Source organism: Chlorocebus sabaeus, chromosome 13 (assembly GCF_047675955.1).
Source record: "Chlorocebus sabaeus isolate Y175 chromosome 13, mChlSab1.0.hap1, whole genome shotgun sequence".
Lineage (NCBI taxonomy): Eukaryota > Metazoa > Chordata > Mammalia > Primates > Cercopithecidae > Chlorocebus > Chlorocebus sabaeus.
Genome location: NC_132916.1, coordinates 58938864 through 58955957, shown reverse-complemented (window position 1 = coordinate 58955957; position 17094 = coordinate 58938864).

Below are 17094 nucleotides of genomic sequence, written 5' to 3'. Positions count from 1 at the left end.
GCAGTTCAAAGCAAATATCTCTATTTTGGAAACTGGGGACACGTTTAGGAGAGGGTAAGTTAAAGCTGTCACCCATTTGAACTCTACCCATCTCAAGATTCCTCTTCTACAATTCCATCCACCTCCTAGGCATGGGGGCGGCCTCCCTCCCCCCACTCAAAAAGAGCTCTGACATCTCACTCGTCTACCATCCTCCCTTCACCCTTGCATTGAGGCAAGTCTGTGAATTTCTTTCTAAAGTTCTAGGTTTCAGTTAGGCAGGGAGTGGTGCTGGTGACTCTAGGGCCCCTTGTTGATGGTGGAGATGGCACTTCCTGATCTGATTTGTTGCTCCACTTTCGCACCAATGTGAGGTGCAGATGGATGAGTTCCTCTAATTGGGAGACTTAGGAAAATAGTTTCTCATGGACAGGCAGTTCAGTGTAGTGGATAGAGCAAAGTATGCAGCCAGAATCCTTGAATTCAAATCCCAAATCGACCTACAACAGCACCAGGTAGGCACTGGATAAGTAAGTACCTGCTATCCTTATATAGGTGCAAATAATGTCTGGAAATATTTCAGAATGCTGCAGGCTTGCGAATTGAAAGAGCAATTTGAAGTGATTATCTGAGAGCTTCATACAGGCTCACTGAAGGGAAAAGTAACATTTATGCTTAAGAGCCCCAAGACCATGTGCAACAGGTAGTGAGAGAAATCTATGTTTCTTGTTGCTTCTTCCTCAACCTTGATCTCCTGACTTCACAGGTAGGCTTATCACTCCCGGCTTGAATTACTTATAGACATTATTTCCCATTGCTTCAATTCTGCTGTTTTACTTGACTATCCCAGTGCTCTTTTCCTATTGCAGAAGTTTGTCTAGTGGGTACCTTTACTAACCTCCTTCTTAAAAATGGTGTTGGAATACAGAAGTTAACATAAAATAATTCCCACATAACTGTATAACTCTAAGGAATAGAACTCAGGAATCAGAGGAGCTATATACAGATAGACAGGGAATTTCTCTTTTTAAAGGTAGACTAATTGTAATAAGATCTTTTTTTTAATTCAAGGAGTACTTAGGATAGATTTCAGCAAATCTGGATCTTTGAGAACAATACTCCTCAAGTTACTAGGTCTTCTGTGTGGTGAGTCAGCCCGGGGGTGACATCCTGCACTGTGTATCTGCTGGCATGGCTTTGGGAACTGTTGCCAGGCTGGTTAACTTAGTTTAGGTATTAAGAAGATAGGAATTCTATTTTGACTTGTGCCAAAGCATACAAAAAAGAAAAAAAGAAAGAAAAAAAGGAGGCGTTTGTTTGTTTGTTTGTTTGTTTGTTTTAACAGAGCCTTGCTTTGTCACCCAGGCTGCTGGAGTACAGTGGCGCTATCACTGCTCACTGCAACCTTCGCCTCCTGGGTTCAAGCGATTCTCCTGCCTCAACCTCCCGAGTAGCTGAGATTACAAGCGTGCATCACCATACCTGGCTAATTTTTGTATTTTCAGTAGAGACAGGGTTTCACCATGTTGGCCAGGCTGACCTCGAACTCCTGGCCTCAAGTGATCCGCCTGCCTTAACCTCCCAAATTGCTGTTATTACAGGCATGAGCCATCATGCCCAGCTGGAAGGAGATCTTTACTGTCACATCGGTTGCAATTGGTGTGTGGGTTTAGAGCATTTCTAGATTTTCTATGAAATTTGGAAAGTTATTTTTACTTTCTTTAAAATGGTAGAGATGTCCAATAAAGTGAATCTAAAGAAGTAGAGAAAAGGACTGTTTGCACAATATAACTATAAAAATTCCAATTTGAAGAAACCAAAAGATCATCTACTACAACAATTCATAAAATGTTGGCATCCCTTCAGTGGTATCCTTGTTAGAGGTTGCTTTATCATATAGCGGGGAAATGTATAGCTGTAGGAACCAAATAGATAGACCAAGGTTTAAATATCAGTCCCATCACTTCCTGGCTATTTTACCTAAGTCAAATTGCTTAATTTCCATTAGCCTCAGTTTTATTATCAGTGAAATGGTGCATAAAAGCTACCCTGTATGTAGTTGATAAAAATTAAATGAGATTACATATATATACACACACACACATAGGTACAGTGCTAAGTGCTATACACACACACACACACACCTATGTATGCTATAAAAAATGTCATACATGCTGGGCACAGCGGTCATGCCTGTAATCCTACCTACTACTTTGGGAAGCTGAGGCAGAAGTATCAATTGAGACCAGGAGTTCAAGGCCAGCCTGGGCAATATGGTAAGACACTGTCTCTACAAAAAATTTAAAATTTAACCAGGCGTGGTGGCCCCTGCTACAGCGTCAGTTACTCAGGGGGCTGTGGCAAGAGGATCCCTTGAGCTCAGGAGGTTGAGATTGCAATGAGCTATGATTGCACTACTGCACTCCAGCCTAGGTAACAAAGCGAAACCCTGTCTCAAAAAAAAAAAAAAAAAAAAAAAAAGATACAAAGCACTTAATAAAACTTAAAAGCAAAACCATACAAAACTCTCAATTCTGTGAGCTTTTTCACTTGCCTACCTACTTTGAAGTGTTGTCCTTAGGAATAGAATTACATATTTAAAGCACCTATCATATGGCAGAGACTCCTTAAGTTAGAAGGGCCATTATTATTTCTTCCAGATTATCATTCTACATCATTCATTCATTCATCAAATATTTGGGAGGAATTGACTGTGTGCCAGTGGTTTGAGGGAACTCAATGAATGAGACACTTGTGTTCCTTGTTCAAGTCTGGAGGTGATTGGCTTGAGGTGGTTTGAGTGTGACAGGCAGAGAGAGGCAGAAGTTTGGGGCTAAGTGACAGATAGGTGTTGGTGCCATTGACTAATCTAGGGCAGATTGGAGGAAAATAAGATTTTTGGGGCAGAAGATGATGAAGAACAAATCAAGGGTTCTATGTTTCCTATGTTATGTTCAAGATGCTCATGAGACATTCAAGAGGAAGGTCATGGAGGTAGCTGAATATATAAGGCAAGAGAGATTTGACTGGAGAAAACAATGGGTTGATTATGACATATGCATGGCATTCAAAACAACAGAGCTTGATGAGGTGCTGAAGAAAAAGTGTGTAAAAGAGAAGAGAGGCTCAAACTGAAATCTGAGGAGCCTCAACATTCAGAACTCACCTGGGCCCTGTGGCTCAAGCCTGTAATCCCAGCACTTTGGGAGGACGAGGCAGACAGAACACCTGAGGTTAGAAGTTTGAGGCCAACATGGCCAAACTTCGTCTCTACTGAAAATATAACAATTAGCTGCGCGTGGTGGTGAGTGCCTGTAATCCCAGCTACTCAGGAGGCTGAGGCAGAGGAGTCTATTGAACCTGGAAGGCGGAGGTTGCAGTGAGCTGAGATCACACCACTACCCTCCAACCTGGGCAACAGAGTGAGACTCCGTATCAGAAACAAAAAAAAAAAAAAAAAAAAAAAAAAAGGAAGGAAAGAAAGAAAAAGAAAATAACTCAATGGAGCACAAGTAGCTGAGTAATGCCCCAGGAAGCCGGCGTCATTGTTGGACAGCTCAGATGTTCAGGATGTTTCATTTTGAACCTACCTCATTGGAATTTCAAAATATTAGCCTCTTTGGAGCAATACAGAGCAAGTCTGTTCCTTCAAGTAGATGAAAAGCTCCCTGCATGCCTTTCATTGGACTTCTCCCCTTTAGCTTAAAAATATCCACAGTCCTGAAACATGGCTCAGAAGCAGGTATCACCCAAACCTTACTCTTCCAACTCAGCCAGCCAGCCACATACAGGACCCCAAAGCAAAGAAGAGGGTAAGTACGAGGAAAACAGATGAATCACTTTGTAAACCTACTGCTGTTGTCTGAATGAAGCATGACTGTGGCTAAAACAAACAGAGCAGTTGTATAAAGCAAGGCTATTGTCTTTCAGGGAAACCGTAAGACAAAGAGGGCACATTCTATAGTCAGTTGTGCTTCAAGCAGCATCTTTAAAATTATGGAGTAGGAAGGTATGTGCTGGTGATGTCAAAGCAACTGCAAACCAGCTGAATTCCACTAGAATTTAGTCAGATGTTCATGTTTCCTCCTGGAGTTCATTACTCCAGGTAATTCATTTGTCTTTGCTCAATTTTTGTTTTTTTGTTTTAAAAGACAACGTCTCAGGCCAGGCGTGATGGCTCACACCTGCAATCCCAGCACTTTAGGAGGCCAAGGCAGGCAGATCACCTGAGGTGGGGAGTTTCAGACCAGCCCGGCCAACATGGTGAAACCCCATTTCTACTAAAAATACAAAAATTAGCCGGACATGGTGGTGAGTGCCTGTAATCCCAGCTATTTGGGAGGCTGAGGCAGGAGAATTGCTTGAATCCAGGAGGTGGAGGTTGCAGTGGGCCAAGATTGTGCCACTGCACTCCAGTCTGGGTGTCAGAGGGGGACTCCATCTTAAAAAAAAAAAAAGAAAGAAAGAAAGAAAGAAAAGAAAAAGACAGCATCTCACTCTGTCACCCAGGCTGCAATGCAGTAGCTTTTTTGTTTTTAGACGGAGTTTCATTCTTGTCACTCAGGCTGGAGTGCAATGGCGTGATCTTGGCTCACTGCAACCTCTGACTCTCGGGTTCAAGCAGTTCTACTGCCTCAGCCTCCCAAGTAGCTTGGATTACAGGTGCTCACCACCATGCCCAGCTAATTTTTGTAAGGATGGGGTTTAATCATTTTGGCCAGGCTGGTCTCTAACTCCTGACCTCAGGTGATCCACCTGCCTCAGCCTCCCAAAGTGCTGGGATTATAGGCATGAGCCACTGCTCCCAGCCTAGTGCAGTGGCTTAATCATAGCTCACTGAAGTCTCGACCTCCTAGGCTCAAGCAATCCTCCCACCTCAGTCTCCTGAGTAGCTGGGACTCCAGGTGCATGCCACCACATCCAGCTCAGTTTGCTTTTGATTTCCATTTCACAACTCTGATATAGTGCGTTTGTTACTCAGCTATGTAACTTTATATTTGAATATCCATTAATTGACTTTGACATCATCCCAAGCTTTGCCCTCCACTCTCAATTTAGGATCCAGTATTTACCTACTACTTCAGTGCTTACCCAGGTTTTGGTCCTGCTGTATCCTGACATATCTAGGGAAAGCACATGTAAAAACCAATATTGTAGGTAAACACTCCAGCCATTAATCAAAGGTCATATTTTACAGATGTGCTCTGTGTGGAACTGGGCGCATTCATTTTTCAGACACCTCTGTATATAAAACAGTGTTGGTACCTAGTAATTTCCTGAGCAAGAGATAGCTGATAATCAAGGTGTTTGGACCACTCCTGCCCGACAGGACTGTGAGATATAGTCTCCACATCTAGGTACTAAGTATCTGACCAGATAGATTGTTGAGGTAGTTCTACTCAGGGTACTATGATGCAGGTCTGGAATTTACTTCTCTTTGTGATGTTAACCATCACCCAACCACAGGACCATTGGTGTGAGTCTTTCCACCATTCTAAGGTTCACTCTCTCATTAGCATCTCATCCTAAGGACACCTTCTACCTCCTTGTCCTCTAAGCAATGCTTTTCAAACCCTGGCCTACAGACCAGTGGCTGCATCAGAATAATGAAGAAGGGCTTTTGGAATACTATGCAGCCATGTCCCTTTGCAGGGACATGCATGAAGCTGGAAACCGTCATTCTCAGCAAACTAACGCAAGGACAGAAAACCAAACACCATATGTTCTCACTCATAAGTGGGAGCTGAACAATGAGAACACATGGACACGGGGTGGGGGCATCACACACCGAAGCCTGTCTGTGGGTGGGGGACTGGGGGAGGGATAGCATTGGGAGAAATGCCTAATGTAGATGATGGAGTTGATGGGTGCAACAAACCACCATGGCACGTGTATACCTATGTAACAAACCTGCACATTCTGCACATGTATCCCAGAACTTAAAGAATTAAAGTATAATATATGTATATCATATATATATATCATATGAATATTATATTCTTCAGGAGATTTTGATTCAGTAGGCCTCAGGTGAGGCTAAAACACTACCTTTTCTAATGTTCCTTGTATGATTCTGATGAGTAACCAGGTTGGGAATCACACTTACAGGAAGTCCAAGTCAGGAACAGGAGGTTATGACTTCCTGGGCCACATCTTCTCTCTGGTCTCACTCTATCTGGTTAGCTTCATCCAGTAAGCCCTTTGGTCAGTTTGTTCCCATTGTGACCATTATGATTGCTCATAATGGTTCTGTTCTAATTCTCCTGGCTTAATCTCATTGGTCATTCCAGATGCTCTGATCCTAATAGTCCTTTTGATACTCTGTTCTAGTTTACTAAGAAGAGTCACCAATTTTGTTTCTGTGGTTTGGTATGAAATAAGGTGGCAAAGAGAGCTCTCTCCAAATATCCATGCACTCCTGACATTTTTCAGCAGCCCACATTACTAGTTCTGGACCAAGGATTGGGAGCAGAAGAGACACGTGTCATCTCTGAGTTGAGGCTATTAAGAGCTGGTGTGACTTTCCATTCTTCTCTTCCCCTCTAGCAGCGACCTGAGAAGCTACATATTGACTTGGCGCTACCAAGGGTGGAGGAGCCTGCATTGCTGAATCACAGGATGAAGGCGAATCCCTGCCAGCCTCCATCCGTCTCTGGGTGAGCAATAAATAAACTTTTTTTTGCTGAGCCACAGAAATTTCAAGGTTGATTTGTTACCACAGCATGGGCTACCCTGTCCAGGACTGAACAAAACAGTGATTTCTGGGTAAAATGCTGCCAGGATAACTAAGCCGACCCATCACGACCCAATTTCCTAATTTCTTGTTCTCTTTCCTTTCCAAATAGCACATAGTGGACGCCCATGGGATACCACAAAGACAAAATAATGCTAGTTACAAGGGATGAAACAGCTCATTAGTGAAAGAAAAAGTAGCTCCCACTTAAACTGTGATTGACCCTCCAGGAAAGTCATTTTCAATCATATTTAAATCCTTTAACATTTCCCTTACCTCTCATTCATTCTACACCAAAGGTGGCAGACTCTGATGTGAGGGTAAAATGCAGGAGTAGGTAGATCTAAAACAATGGGTAATGTGGGGCTTTGTACTTAAGAACAGAGCAAATAGAAAAGGGCTTGGCCGTCTCAAGACATTCAAATCAATAAAAGTAACAGCTCTGGGTAATTAAGAGACTGCAGCCCCGATCAGCCTGCCACCAGAAGCTATGACCTGAAGCTAGACGTACCACTAGAACTCCATTAGGTCTAAAAACCATTTTTGAATTTTAGTATATACATGTCAAAATACTATGCAGCCATTCAAAGATATGAAGCATGCTGGATGCAGTAGCTCATGCCTATAATCCCAACACTTGGGGAAGCTGAGGTGGGAGGATTGCTTTTTTTTTTTTTTTTTTTTTTGAGATGGAGTCTCATTCCGTTGCCTAGGCTGGACTGCAGTGGCACAATCTCATCTCACTGCAGGCTTCACCTCCCCAGTTCAAGCAATTCTCCTACCTCAGCCTTCCAAGTAGCTGGGATTACAGGTGCACGTCACCATGCCCAGCTAATTTTTGTATTTTTAGTAGAGACGGGGTTTCACCATGTTGGCCAAGGCTAGTCTTGAACTCCTTGCCTTAGGTGATCCACCCGCCTCGGCCTCCCAGAGTGCTGGGATTACACGCTTGAGCCACCACATCTGGCCTGCCTTCCTGCTTAATACCCACAGAATGAGCACTCTCCAGAGGAGTCAACAATGCCTGTTTGGTGGGGAGTATTTCTTAAGCCAAGAGTTCAAGACCAGCCCTGGCAACATAGCGAAACTCCATCTCTACCAAAAATTTAAAAAGTTAGCTGGGCATGGTGATGCACACTTTTAGTCTTAGCTACTTAGGTGGCTGAGGTGGCAGGATCTTTTGAGCCTGGGAGGTTGGGGGCAGGAAGCCATGATCTGAACATTTCACTCCAGTCTAGACTATAGAGTGTGACCCTGTCTCCAAAATAAATAAATAATAAATAATAAAAATATGATATAGAAGAATAGTCACTGGGAAGAAAAATTGTTTATGATATATGTATGTGTTTTTAAAATTAAAAAATAATTATAATATGTAATTTATTAAAATAAAATGTGCAGAAAAAAAGACTAGAAGTAGGGTTCATGTACCTAATAATTAATGGTGGATGTCTCTAGGTTGCAGGCTTTTCCCACTCTCCTAAAATAAACATGGAGTGTTTTGTAGTCATCAGGAAAGAAATGTTATCTTAAAAATTCGTATCTTGGAATAAAGGGCAAATATATCACTATGTTAACTACAAAAATTACTGATTTTTAAATTCTAACTATATAACGTGTACTATGATATCTTGTGTGTTTGGTGTGCTTTAAATCAGTGGTCGTACTAAATTACAGAGAAACTAACCTGGAACTGCCACTCATCTACAAGTTCTAGTTAGGTTAAAACATGTATCTATTATCTTTTATATATTTTAGAGGAAAATTTTGCTCATTTTAGTGATTATCATAATTATATGGTAAAAGAGAACAAACCACATCTTAAAAGCATAACAGCACGGGGACAAGTGGTAACAGACAATGGAAAATATCCTGTAATTACAGCTGCCAAAAGAATGCAAATAATTAAGAAAACTTTTTGTTCTCCAAGTTTTTGTTCCACTGTTTATTCATTGGAATGACTTGGATTTGGTGAGTTCCCAACAGACTTGAGACTGGTTCATTAAGCTCTAATCGGATTAGGACTTTTTGTTTCTTTGTTCTCTGTGTCCTCAGGTGGCAATTTTGGCAGAACATCATAAATTTTTGCCCTGCATCTAAGTACAGTAACATAACTTTGCCTATGTATTACATAATAAGAATATGATTCTCAGGCATCAATCCTAAAAAGGCAACTCTAGTTAATCAAGTCTACTTCTGTCCAAATAATCTTCAACATATGAATTTTAGTTGTAATACACATGTGTATCACTGCACTAGATACACATTTATGTATGGATAGCCAGGCATACATATTCTCCCAGAGCAATTTCCAGATGAACATTTTACTTTTTAAAACTGTTTTTAAAAACTTCTTGAAAAGTTTTCCTAAATCTTATTTCTCTAAATAAAGGTTGACTTAATGTTTTTGAATCAGGTGGCAAGATGGGTGAAAAGCATACTAAGGAAGGTTATTTGTCAGAAAAAGAAACAGAAATATAAGACCAGTTGGATAAGAACAATTACAAGACCATCAGGAGAAGGCTTTAAATTAAATATGAAATACAGCAAGGGCCCGGTAAAATCTTCAGTATTGAAGAGCTAGTATAAGTCATCTTGCTATGCCGGGGACAGAAAGATTGTTGAGAGGAAATGGCCACTAGATGCTACCTAAAGTCACTGCTGGATTATCCTGGAGGCACAGATAAATAAATAAACATACATCACAAAATTTTCACTTTAATAAATTCACCCAGACTTTTATAATCAATAAATCATCTGAAAAGCCATACTGCTATCGGCATACTTATGAACTTTATGTTAGTTCAAAAAATAAAATGGTATTTGTATTTATGTATGGAGGAGCTCAGGGACTCTAAAAGTCTTTTTCTGGTCTTGACAACAATTCAGGTGAATAGGGAATGAAAATGAAGACACAGGTCAGGGCAGGTCCTGGATGAGACTTCAGAAAGTTTTGGACGAGACAAAGGTCTTGATACAGATGGGTAGGCTTCAGGTTCTGGGCAGCTTTGGAATAGTGGCTGTGTGCACTCTAGCAGGGTAGAAGTAGTGATCTTCACACACTTTCCTGACAGCATGGCAGATGATGATCTGGATATGCAGTCCTCAGCTCCTGGAGCAGTAGGTACTTTAGGGGAGACCTATGCTTCCTGCAGGAGGCATTTGAATGGCAATCAGTTTTGTAACATTTACATTGTTGAAGGTGTTTTGTTCCTCACACACTTGAGTAATGAAAATGTATTGAGTATGTGAAATGTATGGAGTATAGAAAATGTATTGAGAGTATAGAAAATGTGTTGAATAGAGTCTAGAAAATGTACTGAGTATAGAAAATGCATTGAGTATAGAAAATGTATTCAGAGTATAGAAAATGTATTTAGTATAGAAAATATATTGAGTATAGAAAATGTGTTGAGTATAGAAAATATATTGAGAGCATAGAAATGTATTAAGTATAAGTGTATAGAAAATGTATTTAGTGGAGTATAGAAAATGTAATGAGTATAGAGTCTAGAAAATGTACTGAGTATAGAAAATGTATTGAGTATAGAAAATGTATTGAATAGAGTACAGAAAATATATTGAGTAGAGTATAGAAAAATGTATTGAGATAAGCCAAGGCCGGGCTCAGTGGTTTTCGCTTGTAATCTCAGCACTTTGGGAGGCCAAAATGGGAGCCTCACTTGAGGCCTGGAGTTTGAGACCAGCCTGGGTAACATAGGGAGGCCATGACTCTAAAAAATTTTTAAAATTTGCCGTGCATAGTGGCATGCACCTATGGTCCCAGCTACTCAGGAGGCTGAAGCAGGAGGATTGCTTGAGCCCAGGAGTTCGAGGCTGCAGTGAGTCATGATCACACCACTTTACTCCAACCTGGGTGACAGAGTGAGACTCTGTGAAGGTAAGAAAGGAAAGAAAAAGAAGGAAGGAAGGAAGGAAGGAAGGAAGGAAGGAAGGAAGGAAGGAAGGAAGGAAGGAAGGAAGGAAGGAAGGGAGGGAGGGAGGGAGGGAGGGAGGGAGGGAGGGAGGGAGGAAGGAAGGAAGGAAGGAAGGAAGGAAGGAAGGAAGGAAGGAAGGGAAGGAAGGAAGGAGGGGAAGGAGGGAGGGAGGGGAGGAAGGGAGGGAAGGAAGAGAGAGAGAAAGAAAGAAAGAGAGGGAGAGAGAAAGAAAGGGAAAGAGGAGAAAGAGGGAGGAAGAGAGAGAGAGAAAAAGAAGAAGGAAGGAGAGAAAGCAAGCAAGCAAGCAAGCAAGCAAGAAAGAAAGCAAGAAAGAAAGAAAGCAAGAAAGAAAGAAAGAAAAAGAAAATGTATGTCAGACTGGTTGTCAACCTATGAGTGACAGGCAGCATCATACAACAAAAATAGACATGATGACAGAATCTCAAGTTTGATCTAGAGCAGATCGTCTCAAGTTCTGTAACGGCATCAAAATCAACTGTCCTCAATTGAAAAGATCCAGTACATCCTATTTTAAAATCTACAGAAATGCACCTGTGTTTCCCATCCCTGTACCATGACTCCAGTTTCCAAGTTTGCAATGCAGTGGAAAAAAAAAAAAAAAAAAACCCAAATCCTTCTCTATCTTAAGCTTCAAACCACTGCAGACTTGAAGCAGAGATAAAAGAAACCCTTTTAACCTCTATTTTTTACTTTTTGGCGCTTAACAGGCAATCCTAACATTAACAAGTTTAGTTCCATGAAACACCTTCTGGGCCAAAAGATAAGACTTCCTTCCCCAACAAATCACATTTTCTCAAATATTTTTCAAAGCCAAGGTGTAAGCCTTTTGATAGAATTATGCAAATTTTGCCCCAACTCTAAATGTTTTAGGAACTAAATAACCACTTCGAAGAACCACAGTTTTGGAGTGTCCACATTGGAAAAGAAATGCTAGGAACTGCAGGCAATGAAAGGGACGGCGGTGGCACCCCACAAGTGGGAATTTATTTTTCTTTAACGTTACTCTGCACAAACCTAAAGCAACCTCTGCTACTGAAAGGTCAGTTTTGACTCCCTGGGATGAAAATGCTGACCAGTCGTTAGGGGATTATCTGCTTGGCAGAGTAGAAGAAGTCCAGCTCAAATGCATCTCATTCCTGATTTGAACTGGCTGAAGGACTAAAAGCATCTCACGCACAAGTCAGGGCAATGAACAGTGAGGCTAGAGCCTTGTATGACTCCTAAAACTGAGATGCCAAAGGACGTCTGAAAAAGGGCTATGGCTCATTGTGAAGAAATATTATACTTCCTAGTTGGTTTTTTAAAAATAATGGAAGCCTTTTTCTTATAAATGGTACTTAGGAAAAGATTATTATGGACAATGTCTTCCAGTCTCACAAATGCTTAGCACTGCAGACTGGGTAAGACACCCTGTTTAATGGAAGATTAGTATAGTCATATACATAAGCTATAACATGGAAAAGCACACAAACTGTTCTGATTCTGCAACTCTTGGGCCTTCTGCATGTGGGTAAAGAAAAGCACTTATGTGGAATTTCCAGAAGCACCGTCTTATCACTAAGGGCATTCTTTAGGACTAAAAGGCTAATAAAAAAGTGGTTTTTTTTTTTTTTTTTGGACTTAGGTAAGGTAGAAACAAGAACACATTTTCTTGTTGCAAACTCATAGGCCCTGCGGCATGGCTTTAAAGCAGTTAGGAGCGTCCCTGCTCCCTCTGTGGGCTGGTTCCTTTCTCAGCTGTTCCCTTTTCGGGGAGAATGGCCTCTTCTCCCTAAAAACAGTGCTTGAAGGTGGCATGTTTGGTAAAGCAGGCTGAGGAGAAAGGAAGAGCACAAAAGGAGTGCAGCCTATGGGAACCCTTGCCAAGTTATTATTTTCATTCCAGTTTAGCTTTTCAAGGGCCACTAGCTAAGGCTGACATTTGTTGCCATCATGTTATTTCCTAAGAATGAGGCCTCAGCTGAAAATCCAACCCCAATCAACTTTCAAAAACGCACTGACATATTTTAAAACACATACAATGATGACAAAAACCCCAAATTCCAGCCTGTCCTCTCTCTTCGTATCGTGCCTATCTGCCTTGGCACTGTCCAGACTGAACGCCCTTAGAAGCAGCTCCTTGCCTGCAGCTGTGAGGTGTCTTGTTTGCCATCAACCACCTATGCTATGTGCACACTCAGCTGGCATTTCTGCCAAGAAGCTAAAGTCAGGAACACCGGCAATTTCAAATATGTAATCAGGTTTCAAAATAAAGTCCTTGTGCTTCTGGTATATGGGAGTATTCCCAGAAAGAGTGGGGGTTCTGCTGTCAGTCTTCTAGCTGCTGTGTAATTTTTGTTTTGCAAGGCGCTTGATATGTATCTGGCTTTAAAACTGACATTGCCAGGCACCAGAAGTTGAGAAGTTTTGTCCTTGATTTATTTGTTCTTCTTTGTGTTTAATGATGATTAGAAGTCACCTCTACACAACTGCTCTACAATTTGTACCGCATTTGCTTCTGGGATTTCTAATTGCACTGTTCAATGGAATAACATTAATATTATGAAAATGAAATCCTTTTTTATAGTGCAGTGGATAGTGTTTTATTAAAAACAGCTAACAGCTGTAATTTGCAGGTAGTTAACTCATGTGAAGTTTAACTTTGGCATGTATTTTTCCCTAGGGAAATATTTTATATAAGCAGAAAGACAAATGTGAAAAAGTAAATGAAACCCAAAACACACCTACCAAAGTAATTCTGATCACAATAGCGATATCTCTGCTGCTGATATGTTTCTGGAAAGAAAAAAAAAGGGGGGGGGGGGCTCCGCACTTTAGTCTGGAATGATAGTAAGTAATAAAAAGAAAATATATAGCTGTTGATGTTTTTGTTTTCTTTTCTTTTTCCCAAAATAACAAGGACTTCATAGACACAGATAAGCTACATGTTCTTTTCCGAAATTTTCCTGCAACAGAGTTTTCGGACAGGGTCGTATTATAATTCTAAATGTGAATAACACAGCAAAAAGAAAAAAAAAGGATTTTTTTGACTGGTACTCGTGGGTATTAGTTTGTACTCTTGCAAGCTAACTGAATATCCATATACCCTGTGTAGAGTCCAGAGGATGGCTTTGATGCTCTTTCCGGGACAAGCTGGTTTGGGTGCCTGAGTAAGAAGTGTTAAAAGGGCACAGAAAACAAATCTCCTGATTGGCTTCTTTTTCTGAGCACCATTACCCAGGGCACGACTGTGAAAGAAGGTATCAGGAATGGTAAGAAGACAGGATCATGCCTCAGGGAAAAAAGAGACCAGTCATAACTACAGATGATGCCTCTAATGTAAAGGTGGCTACAAATGTGTGTGAAGAAGTGGATAGTGTTCTCGTTTTGCAGTGCCTAGAGTTTAAAATTTAGTATAGAAGTGTCTATGGATATTCCATTAGCTTTCAAGAGTACAAACTAACACCTATGTGTACCAGTCAAAACCACCCCCCTCCTTTTTTTTTTTTTTTTTTTGCTTTTTGCTGTGTTATTCATATTTAGAATTGTAATCTAATCCCTTCTGAAAACTCCGTTGCAGTAAACCATTTTCCATTATTCTTATCTTCTAACATACCATTTGATATGTTAGAAATATTAAATATTAGCCTGTTGTTTATTTTCTGCACACTCTTCCTTCTCAACCAGAATGTAAGTGCCAGGGAAGCTTTGTTTGCTTTACTTACTCCTCTGGCCCTAACCCTAGATCAGTGCCAGGCACATAGTTGTCTGTTGACTTAGTAATGAGTAATCCGTTTTAGTCCTGTGTTTCTATGAAGCTGATTGATAATAAGCTTATAGCTTCTGAAATTATATTATATTACTCTATATTCATTGAACACTGAAGGCAAAATCTCTATCTTTCTATTTCAAGGTACAGTGCAGACTGGTGACACTTTGAGAATTTTAATGTTATTACTTGAAGTGAGTGGAGGCTTCCTCCGAATTGGAGAATGACTGCTTGGTTATCAATTTAACTGCTTGTGAGATTGTTAGTTTTTTGAGTAGAAGTCAGGAATAACACTGGAAGAGAATATATTTTCCCAACTCCTCCTATAAATGCACCATCCAATTAAAGAAAGCTGAGATAACATTACTTCAAAGCACTTTCAAAAAAACGATGTCAAATTTTGCACACAAGTGGAGTGCTGCTTTGATTTCACATACGTGCTCGTATCTGTTTTTAATAGAATGTTGATAGAGAAATCTTGTACTGCTGGAAAGAAATGAAGAACAAATGTTCTCTTACAACTTGCAAATTTCAGCCAGTAAGTTCTGGGTTTCTTGGACTAGTGAGCATAAGTATCAGCTAGTGTGTTTTCTAAAAAAAGGTTTATTCCTGGGCCCATATTCTGGGAGCTTCTGATTCAGTGGGTAGAAGTAGGGTGCAGCAATCAGAAATGTTTATAATTATGCCATGGAATTTGGATGCAGGTGATCTGCAGACTTCACTTTGAGAACAATAAAAAATAAAAACCCTGATCTGTAAAAGGTCCCATAGGATCTTGGTTTCCTCTTGAGCGCAACTGTTACTAGATTATAATTCAGGTACCCAGCTGCCAGGTGAATGGCTTTATGTTTTGATTATAAGAAAAGTAAAATGGCCAAGAAACTCTTAGAACATCCTTTACAGTTCTAAAAATGTTTATCTTTTCTATTCTTTAATTGACTGAAGCTTCTGTTTAGGTTGATGCCACAAATATTGATGTCACAAAAGTGAAGTACGGAAAGAAAGTTCATAAAAATATTTATTTGGCATCTGGCAAACTATAAAATATTTTCTCACATGTCACCTAATTTGATTCTCATAGCAACTCTGTCAGGGAGTCAGGGCAAGTGTGTGTTAATTTTGGCTATGAGCAAACAGAGGTCTGAAGAGGTTCTAACTTGCGCAATGCCAGAGAGTAGAAATAAACAGCAGAGAAGCCACCCTTCCTGGGACTGCTCATGCCTAGTGTATGTAGTGTTGGTTCAATGACCTTTCATAGTCCCCTAATATATGCAAATATATTCCTTAATGTCTTTCTCTCCTGACTCTTTCATCTCTAGAGACATTGCATAGGGAACATTTAACACTGTGCTCAGGAGGAAGAGGAGGAGGGTTGGATGTTATTGTGTGTTCAGGATTAAATGAGATAATGTGAAAGTCTTTGTAGTTATAAAATATTATACATATGCATGCATATATTATTATGGCATTGTCTATTGCATATTATATTATTGCATATTATATTATTGCTTATCCTTTTCAGAGCATGACTGCATCATATAGGAAACTCTTGGCTAGGCACAGTGGCTCACACCTATAATCCAGCACTTGGGAGGCCAAGGCGAGTGGATTACTTGAGGCCAGGAGTTCAAAGCCGTGTCTCTACTAAAAATAGAAAAACTAGCTGGGTGTGTTAGCACATGCCTGTAATCTCAGCTACTCAGGAGGCTGAGGCACAAGAATCACTTGAACTGGGGACATGGAGGTTGCAGTGAGCCAAGATTGCACCACTGCACTGCAGCATGGGTGACAGAGCAAGACTCCGTCTCAAAACATAATAATAACAATAAGAGAAACTCTTGAAACTTGGAGTTTCTGAGAAAAAGAGTTACAAACAATAAATTTAATGATAAATTTTTAAAAATTGAGGAAGGAATACATGCAGAAATAAATAATAATTTTAAAGATAATGAGAAACTAATTAGAATATACTGAAATATGATTGAAGTTCAGTTGTGGGAGGAGATAAATGACTCATACTGAAAACTACCTAAAATAGCACACACAAGAGCGTTTATAAGCTTAGAATTTCTTATTTTATTTTCTCAGAACATTTCTGGTAGTTAAATTTGTGGTTTCCTGAGATGTGGGCATCTCAGAGGAACCATATAGATTGGCGCTTGTACTACAAAATATCCTAAGTTGACTGGGTCTAAATGTGGTTTATTTTTATTTACTTTTAGCGTCATTTTCCCCACTTACCCTGACTCGAAGCTCATGAAAGTGGTTTTTATACCCTGAAGTCAAGGAGGCATTGTTCAGCTGCATCATTTGCCTACTTCTCACAGCTTGAAAGGGGAATAAAAGGCAGATTGCCTCACCACCTTGCTATTTTAGTCTCCTGATGTCTTATGGTCTCGGCACTTCTCCCTGTCTGTAATTCCATATTGCTAGTTGTAATCAAATCCTACCTTGGAAAGGTCAGACTTGAGCAGGAAGAGTGCAGTCATTCCAACAGCTGCCACTCTGGGCTCTCCCGCTGTGTCACAGTGTGATGCATGTTAGATATTTTTTTTTATATATACACATACATATATATATACACACACACACATATATATATATATAGTTTGTTTTGTTTGTTTTTTGTTTTTTTTTTCTTTTGAGATGGAGTCTCGCTCTGTCACCCAGGCTGG